At 42.9% G+C, this 13925-nt stretch overlaps 1 long non-coding RNA gene across 1 annotated transcript; it reads left to right on the forward strand.

Annotated features, from left to right (window-relative positions):
• Positions 1 to 389: 389 nt before the first annotated feature.
• On the forward strand, positions 390 to 12855 carry LOC307208328. Its single transcript, XR_013835096.1, has 3 exons — positions 390 to 1123; positions 3676 to 3913; positions 12631 to 12855. It is a non-coding gene; the product is annotated as an uncharacterized lncRNA (long non-coding RNA).
• The last annotated feature ends 1070 nt before the right edge of the window (positions 12856 to 13925 follow it).

Here is a 13925-nt window from a genome sequence, read left to right on the forward strand (position 1 = left end):
GGAAGTGTCTCCGGACAGCGCTGGCCCCTGGCCTCTTAAGTGAGATGGGCGCACAACCCCAGAGTCTGTCAAGACTGGCCCGTACGGGCAGGGGTACCTTTACCTTTACCTTTTATAATCTTAGAAGGGTGTGTGACTGTGAAGAGCATAGCTGTGATTATCGTGAAGAGAACATGAACTTCCAAATTAGCCAGTACACTAGTAGCTGTAGTCCAACAGCATCTGGAGGGCCCCAGTTTGGGAAAGAATTGGCTAGAGAGAAGGTCCTCTCTGGCGTCCTTCAAGAGATCCTTCATGCAGCCTTATCCCTTATGCTTTCAGTGACATACCTTATCCTGGGCATCCTTTCCAATAATTGAGGTGGGGAGGGAATCAGAAGATCTGTGTCATGTCACGTGATTGATTTACCTTGGATAAGTTGCCTTTTCTCAGGGCCTCTCTAGCTATACCTTTCTTTGATTTGCATCCTGTCTCTCAGGTGTCTTGATAATAGTCCAGCATCACATCTTCCACAGCTGAAGTCTAATTGCATGTGATGCCTTGAACCACAAGGCTGTTTCCCCCTCTCCAACAACAGCTGTTTGATGGGGAAGTTGAAAAAGAAGGCGACAGAGGCCAAGCGCCAGAAGCAACAGCATTGCACACTTGAGGAGGTTGCAATGGAGGGGGGAATGCCAAGGGGGTGGAAGGATGAAACAAACTCTCCTGAGACAGATGGAATTTCCAGGCATAATGAGGTAACATGAGGACACACTGAGTCAGAACACTGTGCTGCTCTCCTTCGGAAGCATGAAAGGAGACTTCCGTCTGCTCGAGTTTGTCTTGTTTCTCTGAATTTTCACCATTGTCACCTGCTGCCGCACACACACCTTGGCATTGAGAGGATACTGAAAGCAATTTAGCTCTTCTTCTGTTGTTTTTTTCTCTGAATTATTGATCACTTTAAATCTCTTAGATAATGTTCTCTGAAAAGGAGAGGAAAGGGAGGAGACAGATCTTTGATGATTCTTCCCCCCCCCCACTCTACTTGCTGGATTGCCATTCATGCAGAGAAACTGCAGCAATGTTCAAGAAAAGTTGGGACTCTTCATTCGTTATCTTTTAGTATAAGTCATCTTAAGAGGTAGGACACTGTTCATTCTTAGAGCACATGCTTTACATGCACATCTGTGCCAGATTCAGTTCCATACCATATCCAAATAACTGAAGCATTATGCATAGATGGCTTTAACATGGGATTAGAGAAATTCATGGAGAAGACAGCTACCAATGGCTACTAATCATGATAGCTTTGCTCTGCCTTCATGGTTGGAGGCAGTAATGCTTCTCAATATCAGTTGCTGGACCTCAATTTTCTGTCTTTTGCATCTGGGGGGTTGGAGAGGCAGGGGTATTGTGGAAGACACCATCTCTAAATCAGGTCAAATGTATTTGCATATAGTCATCTGACTAGTATGAAGCAAAAAAAAGTTGACAGTATAAAAGTAACAACAAAGGTTACCTCTCAGATACAAATAAAATAATGCACATAATAAGAGATGTAATATTTTGTTAAAGTGTTGGACTAAAACATGGGAGACCACTCTTGAGTTCCAAACCAATAATGTAGGAACTTTCACCACTTTTTAACTAAGTTTTACTGCATGTGCAACTTTTTCCTAAATGTTGTATGGAAAAGCATATGAATCAGACCTTTGAAGAGTTTGCAAGTAAACCATTTTTAACTTACCAAACATGTCTTTTTGTATGTTAAGGGGAAGAGGAAAACTTTGGAACTCACTTTAAAGAGTATATGATAGTTTAAGAGTCTGTATTCCCACACTTTCCTTTGCTTATCATGTGACTTTAAATCTATGTTGGGGTTCTCTCACCTAAGAGTAATTATCCCAAACCTGGATCTTGGCATCTGGGGAATTCTCCTTCTTTATCTATTTCTTCCTGCACCAACATGAGGGATATAGCATTGGGAGGATCCTGAGGGCCTGACAGGCTCTCTACTGCGTTAAAGGTAAAGGTAAAGGTACCCCTGCCCGTACGGGCCAGTCTTGACAGACTCTGGGGTTGTGCGCCCATCTCACTTAAGAGGCCAGGGGCCAGCGCTTGTCCGGAGACACTTCCGGGTCACGTGGCCAGCGTGACATCGCTGCTCTGGCGAGCCAGAGCCGCACACGGAAACGCCGTTTACCTTCCCGCTGGTACGCGGTCCCTATTTATCTACTTGCACCCAGAGGTGCTTTCGAACTGCTAGGTTGGCAGGCGCTGGGACCGAGCAGCGGGAGCGCACCCCGCCGCAGGGATTCGAACCGCCGACCTTTTGATCGGCAAGTCCTAGGCGCTGAGGCTTTAACCCACAGCGCCACCTGCGTCCCAGTCTCTACTGCGTTACTTCAACCCTATCACATGTGAGATGTTGCCTGGCCATAATTACAGACCAAACCTAGTGATGAATTTTGGCATCAGAGTATTATGATATTGTTATTCTACAGTACCTGTTACCTAGAATCATTTTCCTGTGATCACTTTGTGTGATATGACTTTGCTTCCTTTTTATTTAAGAAGACATATTCTTGCCATGTGTTTTTGAGTCACTCTATGTGTGTGCTATCCATAATGTGCATCTGGCACGTTGCATTTTGGGAAAATAAAGGAATCGGCCACAAATGGAGATGCAAATGCCCCTAAAATGGAAGACTCAAGTTGTGGTTAGTGCCCTTCATTCACCACCACCACCACCAGTGTTAGCCCTGACATTTGCCTGACCATATTTGTGGTGGTACCAGAGCTTTTCTGCAAACATGGAGCCTTGTAATCTAAGTGCAGCCATAGAGATGGTGCTTTCCCATTTCACAACTCTGCAGCCAATGGGAGAAGGTGGGCTAGCTTATATGAGAAACCCTATCTGTATTGGCATTCCCCCAGCTTTTGAAGAGACTCCTGTTTTCATTGGCATTCCTTCTCCATCTGGGTCTTCTGTTTTATTTTTTATTTTTTTACTGAGATTCTTTCATTTCATATTTTATTATGGGTGCTTACATTTAATGCTTTATGGTGTATTTTAATTACAAAAAAAATCTATTAACATTTTTGTAATTGTCCTCTATACTTGTAAACTACTGGGAAGCCTGTTTTCACAATGTGAAATATGAATTTATTATCATTATCATGTTTGTTATCAACTTCCTTGACACAGGAGCTAACTCACAAACATCAGTGTATACATGGACACTGCAGCACATATGCAGTTCCCTTGGAGTAGTTTTGCCTGTAGTGTACTGAGCCAGAGAACAGTGTCATGCTAGAGAGGCAGTCAAGAGTGCAGACAGGATCCTATAGCTGTAGCTAGACTACAATGCACTGCCTTCACTTCCCATTGCTTGTGCAGGAGCTTAACCTTCTTAATTGTGATGAGAAATTGATTCAAACACAAGGTTTGCTGCATTTTTCCTTGCTCCTAATGCCACCCACCCAAAACAGCGGTAAACACTCTGGAGAGAAATATACAGTATTCCTCAGTGCACATTAAAGCCATATCATAGAAGTTGTTGACACAATTCTTCCAGAGACCTTGTGAAACTTCAGAGCCAATCGCTTCCCTCACCATATGTATTATTTCTGACCTTCAAATATGTTTAAACTCTAAGTTCCATTTTATTCCCCTCATCCTTTGCTTCAAAGCAAAACCAGGTGTGTGTGTGTGTGTGTGCGTGCGCACGTTACTGACTCCTCTGCTAAGCTAGCCTTGCAGAAAGTTGTCTCCTGGGAAACCAAGCCGAAACTGAGATTTCAACTCACCGCTTCGTTCGCTCAGCTGCCTGACCCTCAAGGAGGTCTCAACTTTAAAGCTTAATTGGAATTCCTTTTCCTATGGTGAGAGCAGAACATCGAAAGAGCCTAAAGATCATGGCTTGAAAGGGTAAGCGCAGTTGGTAACTGTAGTCTCATGGGGATGGGAAATGCGCCTCAGTGCAGAGAGGGCGAAAAAGATGCATTGCACGCCCCCGAATCCCTGGCAATATACCTGAACTGTGTCCACCTCCTTCATAATTTCTGGCATTTTCCTATTTATATATACATTCCACATTGTCATGCATTAGTTCTCTCTCTTAATTTTTTCCACAAATATTATGTTGACCCAAAGCAAAGGAAATAGCTCTAAAACTGCAAATGGCCCAGCAGCTGAGTTCATATGAAGACTGCAGTATGAAAGTGAAATCAAGACGATTTCTCTTCAGGCTCTCTGAAACAGAAAGTGCCGTTGAGATGACACATTTGATTTCTGCAGGGAAGGCACCAACTGACTGTTCCAGCCCCCTGACATTCCCACTTGGCTCGAGTTAACATACTCAAAGTGGCATGTACAGTACTGCGGAACAAAAGCAAAACAAAATGTTCAAGAAGCTCCAGTTAAACTGGGAGAGGAGAGCTGACCCACACAGCTACGTCAAGGTGCAGAATTCATGTTCATTGCTAGGTTCAGAATAAGTACAAAGAAAATGAAGGCAGCAGTAACCAAAGTAGTGCTTTCCAGAGGTTGTTGGACTCCAACACCTGTCATCCCTAGCCATTGTCAGTGCTGGCTGGGACTAATGAGAATTGAACCCAACAACATCTGGAGTCCAATAACATCTGGAGTCTCCTCTTGATGTGAAGGAATTCGCTGTCAGTACTGCTTTGTTTCAACCACAGCAGAATTGGACTGAACATAGGCAAGAATGTTGTTAGGGTTCCAAATCAGGCAGCACATACTTCAGACTAAGGTTGGACTTGTTTTTCAGCTTCAATTTCCTGAAAATATTATCCCACTGTGAAAATGGAGTTTACATTTTTACCACTGTCTTGCAGGGAAAGCAGTGCTTTCCCTTTTGCAGGGAGGGATTGTCACTTCTTTAACTGTGGGGTTTAGGGAACCTAACAAGAGCTTGATGGATCAAGCCAATGGCTCATCTTAGCCTCCCATTTTCATAGTGGCCAACCAGATGCTTGTGGGAAACCAACTATCAGGACTCAAGCACTCGCCCCCTCTGTGTAACTGGTATCCCAAATCATTACTACCTACCTGACCTTGGAGGCAGAGGATAGCCACCATTGCTAGGAGCTATTGATAACTTTATCCTCCATGAATCGTCCATTCCTCTTTTAAAGTCATCCAAGCTGCTGGCCATCATTGCCTCCTGTAGCTGCAGATTCCATAGTGTGACACTCTATGTCCACTCCATTTCTCATAAACCCTAACCATCATCACTACTAGTCAGGGTGATGGATGTTGCAGTCTGGAGGGCTGCAAGTCAGGTCCCTCCTCCCATTTTACTGGAATATTGGCATATTAGGGAGAAGGATGCCCTAGTTGGGCTTTCAATTACCCAACATGATCAGAACTTTCTGGCTGGGCCCCTTGTCCCTTGTCTATATATCTAGCCCCACCATTATTCATGTGTTGAAGGGTGGACATCTGCAGCAATCAGCTTGCTATATTTGTGGAGGATCCCTATATAATTAAGAACTCAAAATCATGTGGGGAGTCCTCAAAAGTACACCAGTCTCCCCACAACAAACCTTTCCCTGAGGCTGTCCTCAAGGAAGCAACAAAGAGGTCAGGAAAAGCCAAAGCATCTTTGAACTCATGCACACATGGCAGGCAAGCAGAGGAGGGGGAGGAGGCTTAGAAGCACAGGAGGTGTGCAATTTTGAGTCTGGATCTGCCATCCCTTCCAGCTGCCTGGAACCTGCTGCTCTGAGGCCACTACTTCACCTCTCCGCATGGGTGGGACAGCCCTGCTCATCATCATTGATGCAGTTTCTTCCTTGGTGTGCTCAAAATTCCATATCATCATTGAATAATGGCTTCTCTCTGTGTATTTCTTGCTGCAGTTTTTCATCTCCCTCACCTCATTTTATTCCCCCCCCCCATTTGCATCACCCATGGATTACTTGCTCTTACTGCTAAGCTGGAACAAAGAACTCTCAAATTCCTTGGAAATTAACATGCACGCCTCATTTCCCACTATTCAAAAAGGCATTCCTCAGCAGCAGCAGCAGCAGCAGCAGTGAGGGATCAAAGGCAGTGGGGATTCCACATTGAATGTATTTGAGGTCCTATAAATCTCTTGCTGCTGAACCAGACTTTGAGCTCCTATATGGCTATTTCACTGTAGTAATCCAGACAACAGTACCTGGCCCCCAAGGCCCAGATAATACACTTTCTGCCATTTCATGTGATAGAATGTTCTCCATCATGTGCACAAACGAAGGTGTGAAAAACCTTGTGCCCCCTCCATGAGTCCCAGGGATAATCAGAACCATAGAGTGTCTCTCACTTTCAGATGAGCCATTTACTTTCACAAACCTAGGTATTCTTATCACCATTTATCCTGTTTACCTACATTTTGTTACCTCAAGTAAGCACTTCTTGTTACTCTCCCACAGGTTTCTACCTTAGGGAATCCCTTCTCACCTCCGCTAAGCTTGCCACTGGAGGTTCCCTGCCCCTCTAGACATTCCTTACCAAGTCCTGCCATGCCTGTTCCTCCCCTTCTTCCCACCAGCTTCCCCCTCTGCCATTCTCTGTCTCACACTGCTCACTCTTTTTTCCTTATTTTCTCCTCTTCTCCCTCTTTGTTCCTATTTTGTTTCCCCTTCCCCTTTCCCCATTCTCTTTTTCTATTTTTACTCTTCAGTCTTCACCTTCCTCTCACCTCTCTCCACAAGCTATCCATTCTCCCTGCTTTCTCTCACTTGGCTTAGGATTCTCCTAAAAAGTGCAGCCAGCTGCCACTTTAATCTCCATCTGTGTGCATTCCTTGGCTCTGACTACCTGGCCAGCCAGACACCTAAGATCATAAGAAGAGCCTGCTAGATCAGGCTGGTGGCACATCTCATCCAGCATCCTGTTCTTTTAGTGGCCTTGCACTTGGGTAATCAATTGGATTGAGCAGATGCAGAGGTGGCTCCCAACACCTTTTCCTCCCCAGCCCAAGAGCCACATCCCATAATGAGTAGGCTTCCAGGAGCAGGAAGCTGCTAGGAGTGGGAGCAGAGGTAAAAGTGTGAGGAGCAGTGGATATGACTCTGACCTTCACACGGCTGGCTGCATTTCACCTATGCAAAATCCAGAAGTTTTTTTTCATGCATCTCTCTCCAACCAGGTAATCAAAGGGCATTATCACAGTTCAATGACATATTTCAATTAGGCAAAACCACTTGAGGAAACAAAGCATGACCAGTGAATGATGTAGCCTGGCAAGTGGGCATGGCATGGAGAGATTCCCAAATAGGAATGTAATGAGTGTCCTTAAAAAAAACACAAAATATTATTTAAGCGCTCCCGAAAGTGGGCACACATCACTCCCACCCCTGCTTTTATCAAGTTGAGAAGGGTAGAGCAATCAATTGGAGAAAATCACAATGAGTGTGTAACGAAATATTAAAACCAGCACTTTCAGTTCTTCCCAGAAGGGGACCAGCAGCCAGTCATATTATCTAAAATCTAGTGATATATGGTCTAAATGCACAACTCTAGTCAAGATCACGCAATGCTGGTCTCCAAGAAAAATTGCCTGCCACATAAGTGTAGACACAAAGGCTGGCACCACCATAATCAGGGTTGGAAAGGAATCTCCCCACCCCAGTTAGAATGATTCCTTCTCTCTGCTTCAGGTTTACTTCTGCAGAAACCTCTGAAATGACCACACTTTCCCAGTGTAACAAGAAATGATGGATTGGCCTTTTCAAAACATGATTGGTCTCCAGTGACTAAAGTTTGAGTTTCATCTGTGATAGATGGAAATGCCAGTCTCATGCCAGTTCTACTTACATAAGACTTACTTATTATCTAGGTAGGTGACCCTTTGTGAGGGAAGAGATGTGGTCAGCAAAAGGGAGGCCTATCGTCGTCATCACCCCATGCTCTTTTCCATCACAGCAATTAGTGGTCCCTTTCCTATTACCATTTCCTTTGAAGTCAGCACTTTTTGCAACATTATTATTTTTTATATCAGCTGAGCACATGTTGCATGAGAACATGCAGCAGAGAAGGCTGAAACTCGGTTGTTTGAGCAAACAATAATGTAAAAACAAAACAAAACTATTTGTTCCTCAGAGTAGAGTTGTTGGCTTGTGCAGATCCTGGTATATTGAGGTTTAAAAATTGAGCTAATGAAAAGCATTGTAAAAAGTTGCTAGGACATTTAAGTGGTACCATTATTTATATATCTGATTTTTTTTTAGACATTTAAATATCCAAGTGTTGTACTAAGAGGGAGGGAGGGAGGGAGAGAGAGAGATTATCATTTTATATTAGTCTGCATTCTCTCTCTCTCTCTCTCTCTCTCTCTCACACACACACACACACACACACACATGAGACAGACAGACAGACAGACAGACAGACAGAGACGACTCATCTGCACAGTACCTTTAAAGATCTATCATGGTTCTTTAAACAGTCATGGCTTCTCCTAAAGAAATTTGGCAGCTGTGGTTAGTTAAGGGTGCTTAGAGTTGTTAGGAGACCTCTATTCCTCTGACAGAGCTACTATTCCCACATACACATCAACTGCCCTAGAAAAACTGGGACATCCCATACCCCCCCCCCCCCGGTGAGAGCACAGTGGCCATTTTGGGTGCCTTGCTCTCACACGATTTCAAGCCAAGATCTTACCTGAAAAAAACCACTTTTCTGGGTCTATGATTTTGCCCCCAAAACACATGGTTTTCTGCGCTGTGCCCAAAAGAGGGCTTTTTCCAGGTTCATGATCTCATGCAGGTCATGCGCCCTCACACAGGATTTTGGATCCAGAAAATGGTGTTCCAGATTTGGCCTGTGTCACATTGGAGGGCATATTCCCATTGTGGTTAACAGTCAATCCCTCTTCTTATGGATAAGACATATCACCTGCTGTTGCTTCTCCCCCACCACCTTAAAGGATTTATATCTTACTTATGTGTTTTATTCATGAAAACCATTAGACAGTTAAAGTGTTTAAATTGTTGACATTTCATCCCAGACTTTTTTTTTTTGGGGGGGGGGGTTGTTGTTTGTTTTCTTTCTTTTTTTAATAGCTATTTTCTCATATATACAACTCAGCATTCTGTGAACCACATGTGGTCTTGAGCTGTCAGTCACAGGGAAGGATATGGAAAAGACTCATGTGATAGATTTATCCAACTGCAACAAGTTTACAGCTTCAAGAAAGCAATTTCAAACGGCTTTTTCCAGGTAGGCTCCCTGTTAATCATGAAAAGGGTTCAAAAATTAAACCTTAACTGAACTGAGCAAAGCTAGCTCTTGACTTTAAAGTAGGGTGTTTCTTTTATCATCTATATTGTGGGTGCAGAGGATGAAAGGGGAATAACAATGTTGAAATAAACTGTAAACCTACAAAAACAAAAAAAACAGAGAAATCTCTCTTTTTTGCATTTGTATTTGCAATTTAAATGTGGAATGTTTTTAGAACAGATCAAACTTGTCTTCTGTCTTTTGAAGGGGAATACACAAGAAGAGGATTGGTCTGTTTTCATAATGCCTTCTGGAAACTGGTGTGAAAGGAAAGCTTTTAATAATTGCTATATATAAAACAGCTTAGTAAGTGCACATTTGCATTTGGGGACTGCATTACCTGTGCCTTCCATGACATTCCTATTGCTTTGCTCATAACTCCTGCTTTAAGAAGGGAAAAGTTTGAGATGTCCCCTTTGAAGATCACTGGGACATGGAATTAGACCATTTGGGAGGTTTGTCATTCTTGATCCTTCTCCTGGAAATAACAAGCAATGCGTGGAAATGCCCCCAATACTTTCACAGGCTTAACAGTGTGTCCCCCGCCCACACACCTAAGGTTGGCAAGCTAGGTTAGGGAAGTGATCAGAGCACGCTCAGCTCTGTTCTCCAACACCACTTCATCTCTGCCCAGTGGCAGAGCTTTCCCTGTCCCTAGATATATTATTTATGATATTAAGGAGAGGTTCTGCTTCAGAAGTGGGGAACCATTTGCAGTCTTAGGACCACATTCCTTCATGGGCAATACTTTAGGGACCATAGTCCAGTAATGCATAGGACCAGAGGTATCTGAAGGCAGCCCTGTTTAGGGAAGTTTTTATTTTATTTTTTAAATAATATTTATTAAAGTTTTAAATGTTACAAAAAGAGAAAGAAATAACTCCAGGTTAAACAAAAACTTGACAACACATAAAGAGAGAAGAGAATAGGAAATTTTTTTATAAAAAACAGAAAAACAGAAAAATAGAAACAATTAAAAAACACATCGAACCTTCCCATAACTTATCTTTCATTTGCTTGTTTCCTTGACATCCTCGCACTTCCCTTTTTTGTATTCTAGTTCGGTTAGCTATTTCAGCAAATCCTTTCCATCTTTCCCAATTTTTATCCTATAATTTATCTTAATATAATGTAACTTTACCTTTCCTTCTTTCATCCATTAACAATCTTTTTTTACTTAATCCTTTATAATGTTTCTGCTAAAGCCACATAACTTCATTCCAGCCTCCTTCTAACATTCCTTAATTTTACAATGTTTCTGTAGATAAACTTTAAATTTCTTCCAATCCTCTTCCACCAACTCTTCTCCCTGGTCTCATATTCTGCCAGTCATTTCCGCCAGTTCCATGAAGTCCATCACCTTCATCTGCTGTTTAGGGAAGTTTTTAATGTCTGGTGTTTTATTGAATTTTTAATATTTTGTTGGAAGCTGCCCAGAGTGGCTGGGGAAACTCAGGCAGATGAGTATAAACAATCTATTATTATTATTATTATTATTATTATTATTATTATTATTATTTGGGTGGAACTATGCACACAGCTTTTACCTTTATACAGTATGCTACATTGCAGCCATGCAAAGGTTACACCCTCACTCTGCATACCTCTCTCCATCTAGGGAAGAAAAAGCAGAAATGTAGTGGTCTGGGGTTGCAGGGGTCAAAGACTTGCTACTATTTCTGCAGCAGGGCCCCTGCCTCCAGCATCCTAGAACTCTCTAAATAACATGAAAGCTTTTTAGTTACTGGGAAGTTTTCTCACCCTTTGCGCTGATTTGAGCTGATCAGAGTGAAGGGAGGTGAGTCAGCCCCTGAGGATTGGCTCCTAGGGTCACTCTGGAGAAAATATGTGGGAAGAACATCAAAGGACAATTTTCCTGCATGCTACAAAGCTAAGCATCTAGGAACACTGAGAACACAAGGTGCTTCCATTTCAAGAGAATGATGTGCAGGTTATTTTATGTATAATGGATTTCCAAGGAAAACACAACTTGGAGTCACTCTTGAAGGACACTCTCCACTTGCATTGTTCAGCCTAGACACTGAGGCCCAGATCAGAGGGCCTTCTGATGGTTCCCTCAGTGCAAGAAGTGAGGTTACAGGGAACCAGGCAGAGGGCCTTCTCAGTACTCACACCCGCACTCCCGTCAGATGTCAAGGAAATAAACAACTATCTGTCTTTTGAAAGACATCTGAAGGCAGCCCTATATGAGGAAGTTTTTAGTGTTTGATGTTTTACTGTGTTTGATGTTTTAATTTATCGGAAGCTGCCCAGAGTGGCTAGGGCAATCCAGTCAGATGGGCAGCATATAAATAATAAATAATTATAATTACTCCAAAAGCTATTGGAGCACTCCAAATCATTTGCTGATGTTTGTGTACACAAAATAACAGGACATGGAGATCTGTGTTGATTGCTGCAATGTGTCCTTAAAGTAATAATGATTGTGTACTTTTGATAATATTGTATATTATAAGGTTGCATAAGCTTAGAAGGGGTGTGGCTGTGTAAGGGGGCATGGCATTCACAAAAGGATGCTGCACTTCTGAATTTGACACTGTGCTACTGTTCAAAGACACATTCCAGCCAGACACAAGCATGAGGAGGAAGCATGGAATAGGTTAGGCAAGTTGTAGGATCTGAATATGTGTGTGCCTTGGGAGAACCTCAAGAGCTAGATCCGTGTTTCCCAAAATTGGGTCTCCAGCTGTTTTTGGTCAGGGATGATGGGAATTGTAGTCCCCAAACAGCTGGAGGTCCAAGTTTGGGAAACACTGGGCTAGATAGAGAGGCCTGGGAGGCTGCAATCATCCCCTGGACTTGAGGTTCCTCACCCCTGGTCTACATAATGTCTGCTACTAAGGGCTTTCCAGCATAAGGGAAGCTCAAGTTTTGTTTGTTTGCAATCATGGAAGCATGAACGGAACAATCCATTTAACTCTGTGGGATTAATTTCTGAGTAAACATACATTAGGCAGGGTATTATTTGTCCCATGAGTTCTGTCAAACACCTTATGACTTTACTTATGGAATTTATGTTTACTGACTTCAGAACTTTAGCTTTTATTTGTAGAGCAACCAGTTCCCAATAGATGAGATAAACAGATTGGTGTGTGGGAAAAGAAGGTTCCGTTGCAATCAGTTATTTCAGTTAAATATAAAATAACAAATTGTTTTCCATCAAAATCCTAGGCGTATTTTTTTGGCTGTGTTATTTAGCTCATTCTTTCCTTTTTGACCAGTATTGCAGCCTCCTGTGGTAATGAGGCTGGAAGGCATGCAACACAGTTTTGAATATGTGACCATTAAAACAACTAACCTTTAGCTAATGTGTTAATGCCACTTTCAATCCACAGGCCTTTTTAAAATCAACAATCCCAGTGACAGAATACTGAAAACAATTAAGCTTGACTTGTCAAAATGAATAGGAGAGATGGCGTCTCCATCGCAGCTAGCAATGGCAATTAGAATCAAGTAATTTTCCTAAGTGGATTTGGTTTTGTGTGTGAACATGACCATGTTACATAACTTAGATTGCCTGATTAGTATTGCATTTGTTAATAAAATAATAATAAACTCAGTTGCAGAAGAATGAAGGATTCTTCCAGACTGTCGTTATTTTGTAGGTAGTCTCAAGGGGCCCTGAATATTTTGCCATGAGATCATGTCCCTTTACCAATCAAATTCAAGGGAGGCAGATCATACTCACATAACTGACTGTATGGTTTGATTTCCTGACAAAGAAATTACCAATTTCATTTTTTAACCATGCTCTTCCTGCGTGGAGCTCAAAGTATCAGTCATGTTCCCTTCCTCTTTGTTACCCACAATAACCCTGTGAGGGTGATTTGACTGAGAGATAGTGACTGGCCCATGGTCACCCACTCAGTTTCCAGGTACATGGTGAGCTGACCACTGCCTTAGGCAGTGCTGTTCTGAAATAATAAAATAATAATAATAAATTTTATTTATACCCTGCCCTCCCCAGCCAAGGCCAGGCTCAGGGTGGCTAACAACCAATAATAAAAACAAGTTGAATGAATACAACTTAAAAACAAGATTAAAATACAACATTAAAACATTAAAATGCAGCCTCATCACAGGAGGAAGAAGGAAAAAAGAAAGAGGGGGAGGGAATCAAATTGACTCCAAGCCAAAGGCCAGGCGGAACAACTCTGTCTTACAGGCCCTGCGGGAAGAAATCAGATCCTGCAGGGCCCTGGTCTCATGAGACAGAGCGTTCCACCAGGCCGGAGCCAGTGTTGAAAAAGCTCTGGCTCTGGTTGAGGCTAATCTAACTTCCTTAGGGCCTGGGACCTCTAGGATGTTGCTATTTATGGACCTTGAGGCTCTCTGTGGGGCATACTGGGAGAGGCAGTCCCGTAGGTACGAGGGTCCTAGGCCGTGAAGGGTTTTAAGGTCAAAACCAGCACCTTAAATCTGACCCTGTACTCCACCGGGAGCCAGTGCAGCTGGAAAAGCACTGGGTGAATATGCTCCCATGGCAGAGACCCCGTGAGGAGCCTCGCTGCAGCATTCTGCACCTGCTGGAGTTTCTGGGACAGCTTCAAGGGCAGCCCCACGTAGAGCGAATTACAGTAGTCAAGCCTGGAGGTGACCATTGCATGGATCACTGTGGCCAGGTCGGGGC

This window comes from Podarcis cretensis (assembly GCF_951804945.1).
Source record: "Podarcis cretensis genome assembly, chromosome: Z".
Lineage (NCBI taxonomy): Eukaryota > Metazoa > Chordata > Lepidosauria > Squamata > Lacertidae > Podarcis > Podarcis cretensis.